Genomic DNA, 14,205 nt, shown 5'->3' on the forward strand with positions numbered 1-14,205 from the left:
ATGCTGCCAAAGGGAGAGTAGACATTTCTCACATGGTTGAAAGAAAATGTAACAGCAAGGCAAATAAAAAAGCATATAAGCCAAAGGTGTTGGAATTTGGCCATTATACTAACAAGAGGAAGATTAATGCTATCAATGTGACCCCATTTGGTAGTGTTTTATTGCTAGAGTCGTTTGATACTCCTTAATTTGAAAAAAGGGAAGAAGAAGTAGTATGCAATCAGCTCATTTCCCAATACCCCACAAAGGAATCTTCACCCTAGAACCGCTTCTGAGTCTCACGAACCTCCAAGACTCATCTCTTCCAGCGATGATAAGGACTCCACTTCATATGCTGAGGAGGTACACACTGAGGCTAATCTGAATTAGCACATGGGCCTCCTCAGGGCCGTGTCTTGGATGTGAGGTCGAAGGTGCTTGCAACCTACACTTTCCTCTTTTCTCATTGCAATTAAATTTACTATTTTTTTTTTGCTGGGAGATATTTCGCATGAGCATGCAGGTCATTCTCAAAGCCATAATTCATGTGAGGTGGCTTAGGTGCGTATTTTGTGATTACTTGCGTATTTTGTGCAAGTAGTAGGATCAACCCTAGTGGCATTTCTACAGCTTCGGATATAGGGATTCGCACTTCTGACCCTCCAGGCCCTAGCGCATCTTTTCTTAGCTCAGGGTCCCACTGTATCACCCTAAGGTCATGGTGGAGAAGCCCCTGATCCAGATTCAGTACAAAATTTCAATCATTTGCTGACTCCCTTGAAGAGTATAGAGCTAAAGATCCATTCTTTCAAGGGGATCCATTTTCCTCCCTAAGTGACACATGCATGTGATCCTTGTTCCTTTCAAGGGCATGCAGGTTTTTGCAGAGGTTATTGCTCCTCTGGCCAAGGAGTTAAATTTCAAAATTTTCGAGGAAATTTCGTCGAAAATTTCAGAATTTGGGGCTAAGGAAATTTAGCATGATTCCATGTATTTTTTGGGAAAAATTAGAATACTTCAGTGGAAATTTCGAAAATTTTTGTGATATTACGAAGGGAAATTTCGATTCCATCTTACACTGCTCTCTGACAAACTTTTCAGAAATTTCAACAATTTTAGCAAAAAAAAAAAAATTCAAACTTAAGTAGAAAAAAAACAATAGCAACTTTTTGGAGGCCCAAAGATTCGAACTAAGGAAAAAAAGAAACAAACAGCCTACAAAGGCCCTACCATCCCATCTACAATAACTTTTTGTCAGCTTTTGATTATACATTATATTTATTGTGTTACCTTTTCTAGAGTAAGTTATACTATCACTCTATTTTTTAATTGGCTTATTCACGCCAATTGTAACGACCCGACCCAAAGTTGACTTTTAAAAATAATGGACTTTCATCTTTGACTTTGGGCACGTTGGAAAGCTCTTGAGTCCACGAGTTCGTAGACACGCGGCACGCGTTAATCGGAGCTACGGTTTGAAAGATACGAGCATTTGAAGGGAAGGGCAATTTTGTAATTTTGTAGGAGTGGGTTTTAAATACCCAAAAATCCAGAAATTTCGGGGGGATTCTCTCACACTCTCTCTCCTCTCTCCCCGATACTCTCTCTCTCTCGCCCATTCAGTACCGCCGCCCTGTCACCGGCGCGTGGGCGCGCGTCCGGCGGCGGATGGAGGCGGACGAAAGCTCTCCGAGCACGCCTCTCCTCCCTCCTCATTCCTCTGTAGATCGTTTAGCCCAGAAACCCCCAAAAATCGAACCCAGTTAAGGCCGATTGGGCCTCCGGCGATGACTCACATTTTCCGGCGGATTTGAGGGCGGCGACCACTTGGGTTTTCTTCCCCAGGCCCCGGCGAGTTCAGCCATGCCACTCCTTTGCTCCGGCGACCACCCCCGATGGAGAAATGACGCGAAACAGGGCCGATCTTCCTCGCCGGCGATCTGCGTTTTTCGGCCACGATGCGACGCCGGACCCACTGGGTATCATACCTCTCGTCACGGCGAGTTCAGCAATGGTGTCCTCCTGCCCTGACGATGTCCCACGGCGGAGCAATGAGCTCGGGAAGCCAAGCCAGCCGCCGGCTTCCGCCGTCGATTCCGGCGTTTCTGGCGACTTTTGGCCGTCGGTCCAGTTGACAAAATCGATCCTCTAGGTACGAGTAATCTTTCCCCTAAAGTGTTGATGTTCAATTTTGAGACTTTAGAAATTTGATTTTTGGGTTTACGTCTATTTTGAATATCTTGAAATCGGACTCAAATTTGTGATGTTTATGTGCAATTGGAGGTTCTATTATATGATTAGGATTGTTCGGAGTTGAATTTGGATATTTCTAGGTATGTGCCGCCGCTGCCACCGACGGCTCCACCACTTGTGGCGGTGAGTTGGGTGGTTTTTCTTGTTAATCAGCCTCCCCAGGACTCTTAGAGGCCAACCCTAGGGTTTGTTTACGTGTGGGTGAGTATTGGGTGTACTTTGGGGCTGGGTAGTCACCGTACGTGGTGGTTACCGCCCATTTCGGTCATTGAACGGCCAAATTGTGAAACCTGAATATTTAAATATTGGTTGTCTGGTCATAACAGGTATACGGATTCAGGGAATATCATTCCCGATGCCGTTATGCTGCCGGATTTGGTATCCGAGCAATGACACTGTGAAGGGTAGGATTTGGATCATGAGAATAAATTGATGAGGATCTGAGGTTTAGGAATTTATTTGGAATGTTAGAGTTTGTCCTGAGGAAGTATTGGAATGATTTGAGTGACAAACAAGGGAAGGGTCGTGAGTAGAATTCAATCTCGGAAAGGTTTCGGTGTAGATCGGAGTAAACAGTGAGTGGACTTTATTTTTATAAAAGTTTATGTTTCTAAATGTTTATGATTTCATTGATTTAATGGTGGATTTGTGTTGAGAATTTTTATTTAAGTTTCTTCAAATGATATTCTGGTTGAGACAAATGACTTTAAAAATTGAGATGTTGTGAGTTGAGGAAAGACACATGTTTTGTGAGTTGGGTTGTTAAAAGGGAATTGTGAAAAGAGTATTTAAAAACTGATGTATAAATGCACGTATTGACCGGTCGAGCCTGCCTGTGTAAAATGCACGGGATTGTGGCTAGGATACGAGCCTGCTCGTACGGATTGACCCCTCCGTATGAGATTGTGGCTAGGATACGAGCCTGCTCGTACGGAGCGACCCCTCCGTATGAGATTGTGGCTAGGATACGAGCTTGCTCGTGCGGAGCGACCCTCCGTACGAGATTGTGGCCAGGATACGAGCCTGCTCGTTCGGAGAGACCCCTCCGTACGAGATTGTGGCCAGGATACGAGTCTGCTCTTACAGAAGGACCTCTATGTGCGAGATTATGGCTAGGATTTGAGCCTGCCCGAGTGCGGGATTGTGGCCAGGACATTTTCTACAGTACAGGTACGAGAATGATGTGAGTTTTAAGAATTAGTGTTTTTGAGATATCAGATTTCAAGGATAAATTCAGTTCAGAGTTTGATTTACGGTTGAGGGGATGTGAAAATGGTTTTGAAAGAAGAGATTTTTGAAAGTAGTTATAAAGCTGGAGGATTTCCATGAAACGAAGTGTGTGAAATTAGATAGATGGTTGTTTGGTTGCTTGTATTGCATTTGTTTGCTAGGACTTAGTAAAGTCTAGGCTTGAATCGTGAGGACGGAAATGATAGTGTCTATGCGTTGAGGATATTAATTAGAATGTGAATGATTGAGGTTGAGGTTAATGGTTGATTGATTAGGCAATTGATTGGTTGGAATGATTATTAATATTATTGGTGGGATTTTGATGTGAATTTGAGGAATTTGGTTCATCTTGTTGCTTGGATGATTGGTGATGGAACTATTATGAAATTGAATAATTATGGATTTTATTGTGGATTATTTATTGAGTATGGAATTGAAGAAATTATTGAGGACAATTATTATTATGAAATTTCACTCATACGAGCTTTAGTGAGTTTACCGGATTTGTTGTATAACTCGGTACACCATGGATGCGGTGTAGGATTTGTGTTTTGCAGGTTAAGCAGACTGAGGAAGCAGTGGGAAGAAGACGAGGCAGTGGGACTCAGAGAGATTTATTTAAAATGTTTTTGACAGAATTTTATTTACTTATGTTGTTGTGTATGGCTCAAAAGTAAGAGAAAGCAGATTTAACAGTTTGATGTTCAGTATTTTCATGGCCCGAGGTTTGAGGTGTTTCACCAATGCCCTCTGAAAGTAACTTCGATTTTCAATTTGCCCCTTGAAAACTTCATTCCTCCCACTTTAACCCCCGAACTTTACAAAATATCATATTCTATCAAGTCTGTTACAAACTCCGTCAAATAAACTGACGTGGCAGTTTATTGCCCCTTCCACATAAGCGACACGTAGGCTTTTTTGACGGACTCATAGACAGACTTAACGGAATATGATATTTTGTAAAGTTTGAGGGGCAAAGTGGGATGAAAGAAGTTTCAAAGGGCAAATTGAAAATCGAAGTTATTTTCAGGGGGCATTGACGTGAATAAGCCTTTTTTAATTTTAGTTCCACTAGCTTCACTCTTTAAGGAATGATTTGCATTCTATACAGACAACACCAAGATACACTTGTACGAGAAATGCTTAATAGTTCTAGTCACCAAATCCAATACAAAGGATGCACATTTAGTGCGGAGTCAAGGAATCTAAAATCTACAACTCTGATACCAAATTGGCAGGACCGGCCTCGGATTTCATCCTAAAACTTGGAGTGATCCTGTGGGATCCAATATAAAAAAAAATCCTATCGAAAATTCGGCAAAACCTCCCCTGAAATTGGACTAATTCAACTTATAAAACCTGTAGAAAACACTTCTATGTCTTTTAGCCACCTCTACCACAAAGCAACAACGGTCTCTGACCCGTCAAAAAATAAAATAAAACATCATACAACCAATTTCCATCGGTTATCAGAGTCATTCTAGATTTTATACAAATAAAAATAAAAGGAACGTTAGCCTACAAAGTCCTCAAACATATCACAAAAATGTCTCGATGTTCTTCTTGGCTCGACCACTCCTACTTAGGGGGAAATTTAAAACAAAACAGACAAGATGTGAGAGAAAACTTAGTGAGTGGACATAAACTAATTTAATAGCGTAAAACCCTTCGTGAGCTTGTTTCCATATTAAAAACCTTTTTTCCTTAAAATTAGACTTGGTTTTGAAATCCTCCAGTTTTAAAACTATTTAGCAATTTAAAAAAAAAAACGTCATAAAAACCATTTATGAATAAATATGCAATTGTTCGATGAGAACTTTCCAATTATAAGTATCATGCAAAACCAAATGTCCAAGAATCAAGATGAACATAAAAAGAAAAGTTTTGTTTAAAACTTGTGTAATGGAAATCCTTGGGAGAATAATGAGATTACACCATACTCGTACCCGTAAACTGTAGACAATACCCTGACCACAATCCCGCACACAAGCAAGCTCATACCCTAGCCACAATCTCGTGCAGAGAGGTCACTCTACACGAGCAGGCTCATATCCTGGCCACAATCTCGTGCAACTTACATAGGCAGGCTCATCTGATCATACGTGCACGTAGAGCGGCCCCTAAAGGGCGAGACATCCCAACACACAGCCCAAAGCCTATATGTGTACCAAGATGGGTCCCAAAGACCTATCTGTATCTCAAATTTCAAAAACGGGCACTTAATACAGCGATTTTAAAATATCTTTTAAATGTCTAAAAAAAATTACTTTTGAGATAAAAGATTAAGCCATTTTTATTTCCTTCCAAACTCTCTTTAACAATCCAACTCATCAAAAACTACCTTTCCTCAAATCACAACGTCACAACCAAACGTAAATATTCAATGAAATGAACATCCAAGATATATGAAATTATAACAATTACAGCACGCCTTTTAAATAAAGATTTCTTCAATAAGAATTCACATATAAAAACACATTGAAATATTATTTGATCGTTTAAAATATAAATTTCAAGATAGGGGCAATCAGACTAATATAAGTGGTTATTTATGAAACTTAGGATTTAAAATTCAAGGTCGACTTCAAATTTGATCAAAGGGATCAAAATCACATAGTAAAACATAATTTATTAAAAATCAAGGTCCACTCACAGTGAAATATCTAGCTCCGATCCTCCACCCGATCGTCTCGGCCCACAATCGTCTCGCCTATAGAATAAAACAATAGATTAGTCTCGGCTCTACGACATTTAAAGGGTGTGTGTGTGTGAAGCCTAACGTCCACCCAACTCTCACTCAATACAACAGTTAGAATCTTCTTCTCCTAAACACTATACTTAACTCTAAAACTTTTCTGCTCAAATTAATGTTAATTACATAAAGTAAACCAACCATAAATCCAAAGTTAATTATGTAGAGCCTACCCCAAAACTACAATTATTCTAGAGCTTGTTCGGTCTTGGAAAAGTACATAAATACCGTCCAAATTACACTCCGATCATTTCCAACACCTTCACCCTATATAAATCCGACAACTTATCAAATTAGACGCTTAAAAGATGCTAGAAACTAGAGTTGGTAACTGAATGGTTGTAACCGCTGCTGCCACTGCCCAACTTGGCAGCTCCGAAGGCAACACTCACCAAAACTCAGACAAATGAGAGTGAGTAAGCCCAAGAAATGAAGGCCATGTATGGGTCCATATGAAAGTAATAGAGAGTGAGAGTAGTAATAGAGAGTAGGACCCGCACTAAAAGTGATGACATCAGCAAACAAGTGGCTGACAGCCCCTGGCCCACTCTTACATCACGCTCCATGCGCCTCCTATATAAGCCACGCACGGCTGGGATCTTTGAGCCATTGGAGATCGATCAACGGCTATGAACAACTGACCATTGCTTTTTTATTTTTCAAACTTGGGCAGTGTGCTGGCGAAATCTAGGCCTTCGAAAAAAGTGACCGTTGCTCATCCAACGGCTCACATTATTTGTCTGTTAATTTCAAAATAAAAAATCATACAAAAATCAAAAAAATGCCAAAAAATCACAAAAAATTTGTAACAGCTAGTTTAACATTTCCTCCATAAAATTGGTCATTCCCTAATATATTCATGAATTTACATCATTTTATATTCCTCTTACTTAGTTTTTGTGAATTCATTTGAATAAAAGCTTTAAATTTTATTTAGTTTTGTGTTTTTGGCTTCTGAGCAATAAAATGAGAAATTGCACCATTTATTCTCCTTAATAGATATTGACATGAATCCAATTAGAGATAGAAGCTAACACCTTGAAGTTTTCCTAGGTTTAATTTCGTGACATTTGGAGGCACCTGGGACAAGAAGCTATTTTGGGCATCCTTGGAGGAGTGACACCCCTTGGGAGCTTAATTGGCTTCAACATCTAGAATTTTATTTTTTCCTTCTTGTTTCCATTTATGTTTAATTGGTGATGTTGTTTGTAATTTTTATAGTTACTGAGTAGTTTCTTGATTTGGGGCTAAAGATTTAGCTCTAGCGCGCCCAACTATGTAATGACTTTGTGATTTGTGAAATAATGCCTATTTGGATATTTATATCTTATGCTAGTTTAATGATCACAACTTGTATGTATGAACTCATCACTTGTGCATATGAGAAATGTTGTCATGTAGAAATTGGAGTTTGATGAACTTTAGTTTCTAAAGCATGTTGCTTAAGAGTGTGGTAATTTAAAAGCACTTTGGTTGGATTGTTTTAATTGCTTGGATTTCTCATCCTTAGAACTTTTTGCACCTAGGGTTGGCTATGACATTAATCTTGGGTAGTTAGCTATCACCTTGGATGGGGTAGTTGATAACATAAAAGAGGATGTGCCTTAATTCATCTTGGCCGGGGTTAGGAAAAAATCTAATATATCCAATTTGGCATAATCACTAATTGCATTGTTTGTTATATAGAAGGGTTAGTGTGAACCCCTAACAACCCCAAATCTCATGACAGGACCGCCCCCGGATTCCACCCTGAAACCCGGAGAGGTCCTGCGGGAATCCAAATTCAAGGAAAATCCTACCAAAAATTCGGCAGAACCTCCCCTGAAAATGGACTAACCCAGAAATTTCTAAACCTGTTAAAAACACTTCTAAATCATCAACCACCTCTACCACAACCAAATAGGGTCTCAGACCCAACATTTTAAAATAGAAACCATTTTACAAAGCTAGAATAACGCCTACAGGGTTGGAGTAAGGATATGGACGCAAATGCCTCGACGTTATTGGCTCGACCTCCACCAAAGCTACTACCTGGGGGGACAATGTAAGACAAAACAAAGAAACTGTGAGATAGGCTCAGTGAGTGGACAGTTAAACGGAAATGAAAATCATAGTTTGAATACTTTTTTCAGAAAAACCCTTTTAACCACATTTAACGCTTAAACCTTACGATGTCCTTTGAAATCCCCCAATTTTTTTAAAACCATTTCCCAGTAAAGTAATAAAATTTGAAGCTGAAAATCAAACTTTGAAAATCCAAGTTCTCAAACTATAAATAAATAACTTGAACTGAAAACTTTCTTCTCAAACATTCTCAATATACTGAAAATCAATAAAACTGTTCAACTGGAACTGTCTTACTTAAACTTTTACTGTCATAAACTCATCACTTAAAATACTTAACATTTGAAAACACACACCAGTCAGTTACCCATATAATCTGTCATACATGCGTAGAGCTGAGGATCTGTCATACGCATGCAGAGCCATAAATAATCTGTCATACATGCGCAGAACCGAGAATCTGTCATACGCATGCAGAGCCACAAATTCTGTCTTACGTGCGCAGAGCCAAGAGTCTGTCGTACGCACGCAGAGCCGGATATTCTGTCGTACGTGCACGCAGAGCGGCCCCCAAAGGGCGAAGCATCCCGACACACGGCCCAAAGCCTATGTGTGTGCCGTGATGGGTCCCAAAGACCTATTAAATCTGGTAACCTGGAGGGTACTGCAAAGGTGGTTTGAAAACCGATAACTCATAAACACATAATTCAAATCTCAATCCTTTTCTTTTTCTTCCAAAACTATTCTTAACAAAACCAAACTCATCGAATATACATTTGTTCAACTCAAAATATCTAAATTCATAAATCCATGAAACTTTGAAATGCAAAAACCATAAATATCAATTTAAACTTAGGAAAAAGGAATTTAAAAACCCAATTTTAACCCAAAAATCCTTTAGCTTAATTTCAAACTCAATATAGCTAAGTAATAGAATTTAATCATCAACATGTAAAAACATTTCAGAAAAATTTAAAAGTTAGTCCACTCACAGTGAGAACATCTAATGTCGATCTTCCACCGGATCGTCACGAGCCACGGTCGTCTTGCCTAAAAATAAACCAATAAAACATAAGATTAGTCTCGACTTCAACGACCAATTACAAGGTGTGTGTATAAAACTAGGTATTTCGTTCAACCCCCTATTTTCAACGGTAAAAATCAACTTCATCTTAAAGCCCATAAACACAAATCAGTATATATATTCTTCCCGGCTCAGAACCCACCACACACCAAACTTTTTAATCCGTCAACTCTACTCAAATAAAGCTTCTTGCATAGGACACCACGGTTGGGGTTCGTCCGAAAGTCGTTTCGGTAACCAAAAGTATCCAAATAGCACCCAAAATTGAGTTTCGTCAATTTGGGCAACACCCAACAGTCCAAAACAACGACCGACTTAATGTGAGTTCTTGATTTCGTGTCATCTTAAAGAATTGACGGCTGAGTGGTCGGAACCACCGCCATCGCCACCACCACCATAGTGAATCCTGCAACTTACTCCAAATTACTTCGAATTTTGATCCTAAACATCAATCATCCTTCCTAAGAGGTAGAAATCGCCCAATAATAGACCAAGAACAATCTCCAAAACCAAATTTCAAAGCACACCCGAACTGGCTTTAAACCCCCAAATTTCAAGTTTCAAATTTCTAGTTTTTAACAACCAAATACATAAGGAAATGAAAAACCCAGTAGGAGAGAAGAAAACCCACCGGAAAAAGCATTGATTGGCGACGGGGAAGGCTGGAATCCGGAGAGCAATGGCGGCGGGCTGGGCTTCCTCTGGCCCTGATTTCGCGCGTGTGGGAGCTGGGCTGGCTGGAGTAATGGCCGGGAGAGGAGGCCGGCGTCGAGAAGGCTCGCCGGTGGCCTAGGCTGGTCGGGAAATGGCCGGAATTGGTCGGGCTGGGCTGAGTCGATTGCGCACAGTGGGGGAGGGAGAAGAGGGAGTCATAGAGAGAGGGAAAGCTAGGGGGTCTGTGGGGTCGGTGACGACGAGAGGGACTCGTCGCCGGCCTCTCGTCGCCGGGGAGTAGGCCGGAGCTGGCAGCGCCGGTGAGGGAAGAGAGGAGGAGGTGAGTGAGCTCGGGGAGAGAGGGAGAAGTGAGAGTGCGGGAGAGAGAGAGAGAGAAATAAAAAGGAAGAGAGAAAGTTCTAGAGAGAGAGAGAGAGAGTTGTGGAAAAATCTAGAGAGAGAGAGGAAATCTGATTTTAAAACCCACTTTTATAAATTTACAACATTGCCCCTCACTTTAAACGCCTATATCTTTCAATCCGTAACTCGGATTGGCGCGTGCCGCGTGTCTATGAAATCGTGGGATTGAAACCTATCTAACGGACCCGAAGTCAAAATCGAAATCTCATTCATTTTAAAAGTCAACTTTTGGTCAAGCTTAAATTAAAACAAAAAAATATAAAATAAATTCAAAACATTTTATTTCTCAATAAATTCCCAAAATATTCACAATAAATTCCCAAATCTTTAAAATACTTTTCGAAATCAAATTCAGAAAAATACAGTCTTACAAATTTTAAAACGAAACATTTTTAAATCCAAATTTAACTTTTAAATAACGTTAAATCAATCTTAGTGAAAACGTCAAATAACTCTCAAAACTCCCAAAGTAAATTTTTTAAAAAAATTTCCAAGGTCGCGAAAACTAAACTTCCTTGAAACCCTCTTGAAACCAAAGTTACATAAAAATTTTAACTTCCAGTGAACTTTGGGTCGGGTCGTTGCATCTCATATCATTATCAATTTAAACTTGTACTTGAATTTGCTTACTTTCCATTTAAATTTACTTGTCTTTCATTTTAGTGTTACTTGTCATCAATCAACCAACTAACAACCAAATACTACTCATTTGTGTATATCATGATGCTTAGCCGTGACTTTGCATAGTACATAGTAGTTTGTTGTTAGTTTTATATCCTAAAATCAATCTAGCTTGTAGTTGAAGTCTCAATCCAATCTCTTGAGTATGACAATCACCTACTTAATTCTCAATTCATACTAAAACTTGACAACTTTGCACTTGAGGTAGATAAATCAACATTCTCACCCCATATTTTCACTCACTCATCTATTGTTTGCATACTAATTAATTGTAGAAAAATTTTCTTTTCAATCATGGTAAATCCAAAGGGGAATAATTGGTCCAATGAGGAAGAGGAAGCTCTAGTTGTAGCTTGGATACAACACTCTGAAGATTGTAAAATCGGTTCTAATCAACAAAATATAGATTTTTGGCGTAAAGTGTACAATCATTTTATTCAGAATTGTCCTCGAGTCGTGGCTAATGGGCACAAATTGGGGCGGTCATAGCTCACTTCAAGAAGATAAGGCAAGCCACCTCGAAGTATCATAAATGTATCTTGGCAGCGGAATGAGCACAAACTAGTGGGCAAAACCAAATTGATGTGGTGAGTTTTTTTGTTAATTAAATTTAAATATTTTGTGTTCCATTTATAATTCATTAATTTGTTTTCATGTTACTAGGTGATTTTTTCTAACGTATGATACCAAGCAACCTACCCGAAAACTGTCCTTTTGGTTGACTCCATTGTTTTGTCAAGATGCAGCATTTTGTGAAGTGGCAACATGAACTGTCAGGCACTCCAACCGACACCCCACTGATGCCGATGTCGATGACAATTATGCTGAAACGGTTCAATTGAGCGCGGTTGAGGATGATTCGGCCTTTCAACCACTTGTCGGTAGTCACCCGAAGCCACCTGGCAGAAAGAAGTCAAAGAGGGCTAGATAAGATAGTTCCCAAGTGGCTGAAATTGCTGATAGTATCAAGACCCTTTGCCAAGATACCAAGACGTTGTCTGCTGTACGCGAGCAATTGATCAAAGAGCACACCAATTTCAAACAAAAGCAAAAAGACTTGGAGGCCGGTCATGAAAATGAAGCTTAACACCATGTTTGAAGAATAACTAGCGTTTTGGGAGGCATGACAGTGGGAAATTATGGCAAGATGAAATGCAAGTGCTGCTATAATGAGGCCAATCAGGGCACATCAAACTTAGAAGGGTACTTTCCCAACACTGACTTTTCACCATATAACTAGTGTTAATTTCATTGTATTTTCAATTATGTTTGTCGTTTACTTTATATTTGTCGTCTATTTTATGTTTGTGTGTGTTTTATCAATATGTGTGTACTTTATGCCGTGTAATATTATGAATTGAAATAAAATATCCTATTATTAAATATGCCTTGAATTTTTACATTTCCAAGATGATAAGATTTCGATTCGTTTATGTTTCTCACATCATAAATTATAATTTGTTTAGGTTTCCAAGATGATAAGATTTTGATTCGTTTAGATGTCACACGCGTTTGCATTACAACAAACCTAGTTCGTTGGATCGTTATCTTTGATTTCACATGTATTTTTATAAATATCATGGCTAAACCTGCGCTTTAATCACACTCTGTTTTAGGATGTCTTTCACCAACGATTATGATGAGGAGGAAGAGATGTTTAATTTGCAACTAGAAATGATGGATCAAGAAATCATAAATCTCACGGCGTGTGCCATGGGTGTTGCAGTTTCTTATGCACAACTCAATGAAAAACCAATACATGGAGGCACATCCAACCCACGACGCTATATCTCTCGAGACCGAGAACTAGGCCACAATCTTATTATGAGCAACTACTTCAACCTTGAACCAACATAATATTATCTCAAAATAATACCAAGGAAAACTCAAAATAATATCTCAAAATAAAACTATACAATGTATCCATACTCAAGACATGGACTTGGAGTACGTATGGATTGGGTCTAGTAATACATGTATGAAGAATCATAGTTGTACGACAAAGAATCTGTCACTTTCCGTAAAGAAGGCGAATAACTTATGTGACATTCTAAGATAGTTGTTATGAAGACTTTGGTCAAATCATTAGGTTATAATTTGAGAAAGGGGTCTTCTCAAATTATAAGACTAGACAACATCAGTTAGAAGATGTCTAGATAATAAGGATATATAGGACCTTATAAGGGTGAGTGATATTATCTTCCAAATTTTTGATGTAGAAGTTTACCAAGAGGGAAGAAAGAAATATTTAATCATAGACATTCATCTCTCAGATGCACAATTGAAAGAACGTTTGGTATTCGAAAAATTCGATGGAGAATGATACGTCAAATTAATGACTTTCCTTTGGAAAAAACAAGTACAAATTGTTGTTGCTTCAATGGCCCTCCACAACTTCATAAGAATTCATTCTATAACAGACCCATAATTCAAACCTTATGATGATGATGAAGACCTACTTCCCATAGGAGATGAGGGAGAGCATGGAAGTGAAGAGGTTGCTCAAGAACAAAATTTAACTCATGGATGAGAGATGGATGACGAATGCAAGAGAATTGCAAATCTTCTCACGTTTAGTTGAAACTTATGCCAAATTTTATTGCCACACAACAATTTAACATTTTTTTTCTTGAATAAATAACTATCAATGACGTTTTATTTTGCATTAAAAATTTATCATGTATGGTTTTCATTCTTTTATAATTTAATTGATGCATTAGTTGGTGTACGAATTATAAATATATGACAGTATTCTTTATTAATTTTGTTTATAAATATTTATAAGAGAATATAATGCCCTTTTTGATAATTTGTCAATAATAAAAGTATTTTTTTTATTATGTAGCTAAACATTATGAATAATAGTAAAAATTCTTTTATATAATAGAAAAACACTTTCATGGTTATCCAAACCAAGGAGTAAAATTTCGTTTTTTAAAGGTATGGAAATTTTAACACTATACCAAATTAATTTCGAAAAATTTCGTCGAAATTTTCCGAAATCCTCGAAATTTCGGCGAAATTTTCGAGTCGCGGGGTGGGAGGCACGGGTTCTGGGCGAGTGAGGAGGAAATTTTCGAGTCGCGGG

General features: G+C 38.7%; 1 long non-coding RNA gene across 1 annotated transcript; it reads right to left on the reverse strand.

Annotated features, from left to right (window-relative positions):
* Nucleotides 1-8,175: 8,175 nt before the first annotated feature.
* On the reverse strand, nucleotides 8,176-10,109 carry LOC147299446 (uncharacterized). The gene is made up of 3 exons (XR_015120738.1): nucleotides 9,994-10,109; nucleotides 9,271-9,328; nucleotides 8,176-8,245 (listed from the first exon to the last, which is right to left on the reverse strand). It is a non-coding gene; the product is annotated as an uncharacterized LOC147299446 (long non-coding RNA).
* Nucleotides 10,110-14,205: the final 4,096 nt, after the last annotated feature.

This window comes from Dryas octopetala, chromosome 1 (genome assembly GCF_963921425.1).
Source record: "Dryas octopetala chromosome 1, drDryOcto1.1, whole genome shotgun sequence".
In the NCBI taxonomy this organism is placed as follows: domain Eukaryota; kingdom Viridiplantae; phylum Streptophyta; class Magnoliopsida; order Rosales; family Rosaceae; genus Dryas; species Dryas octopetala.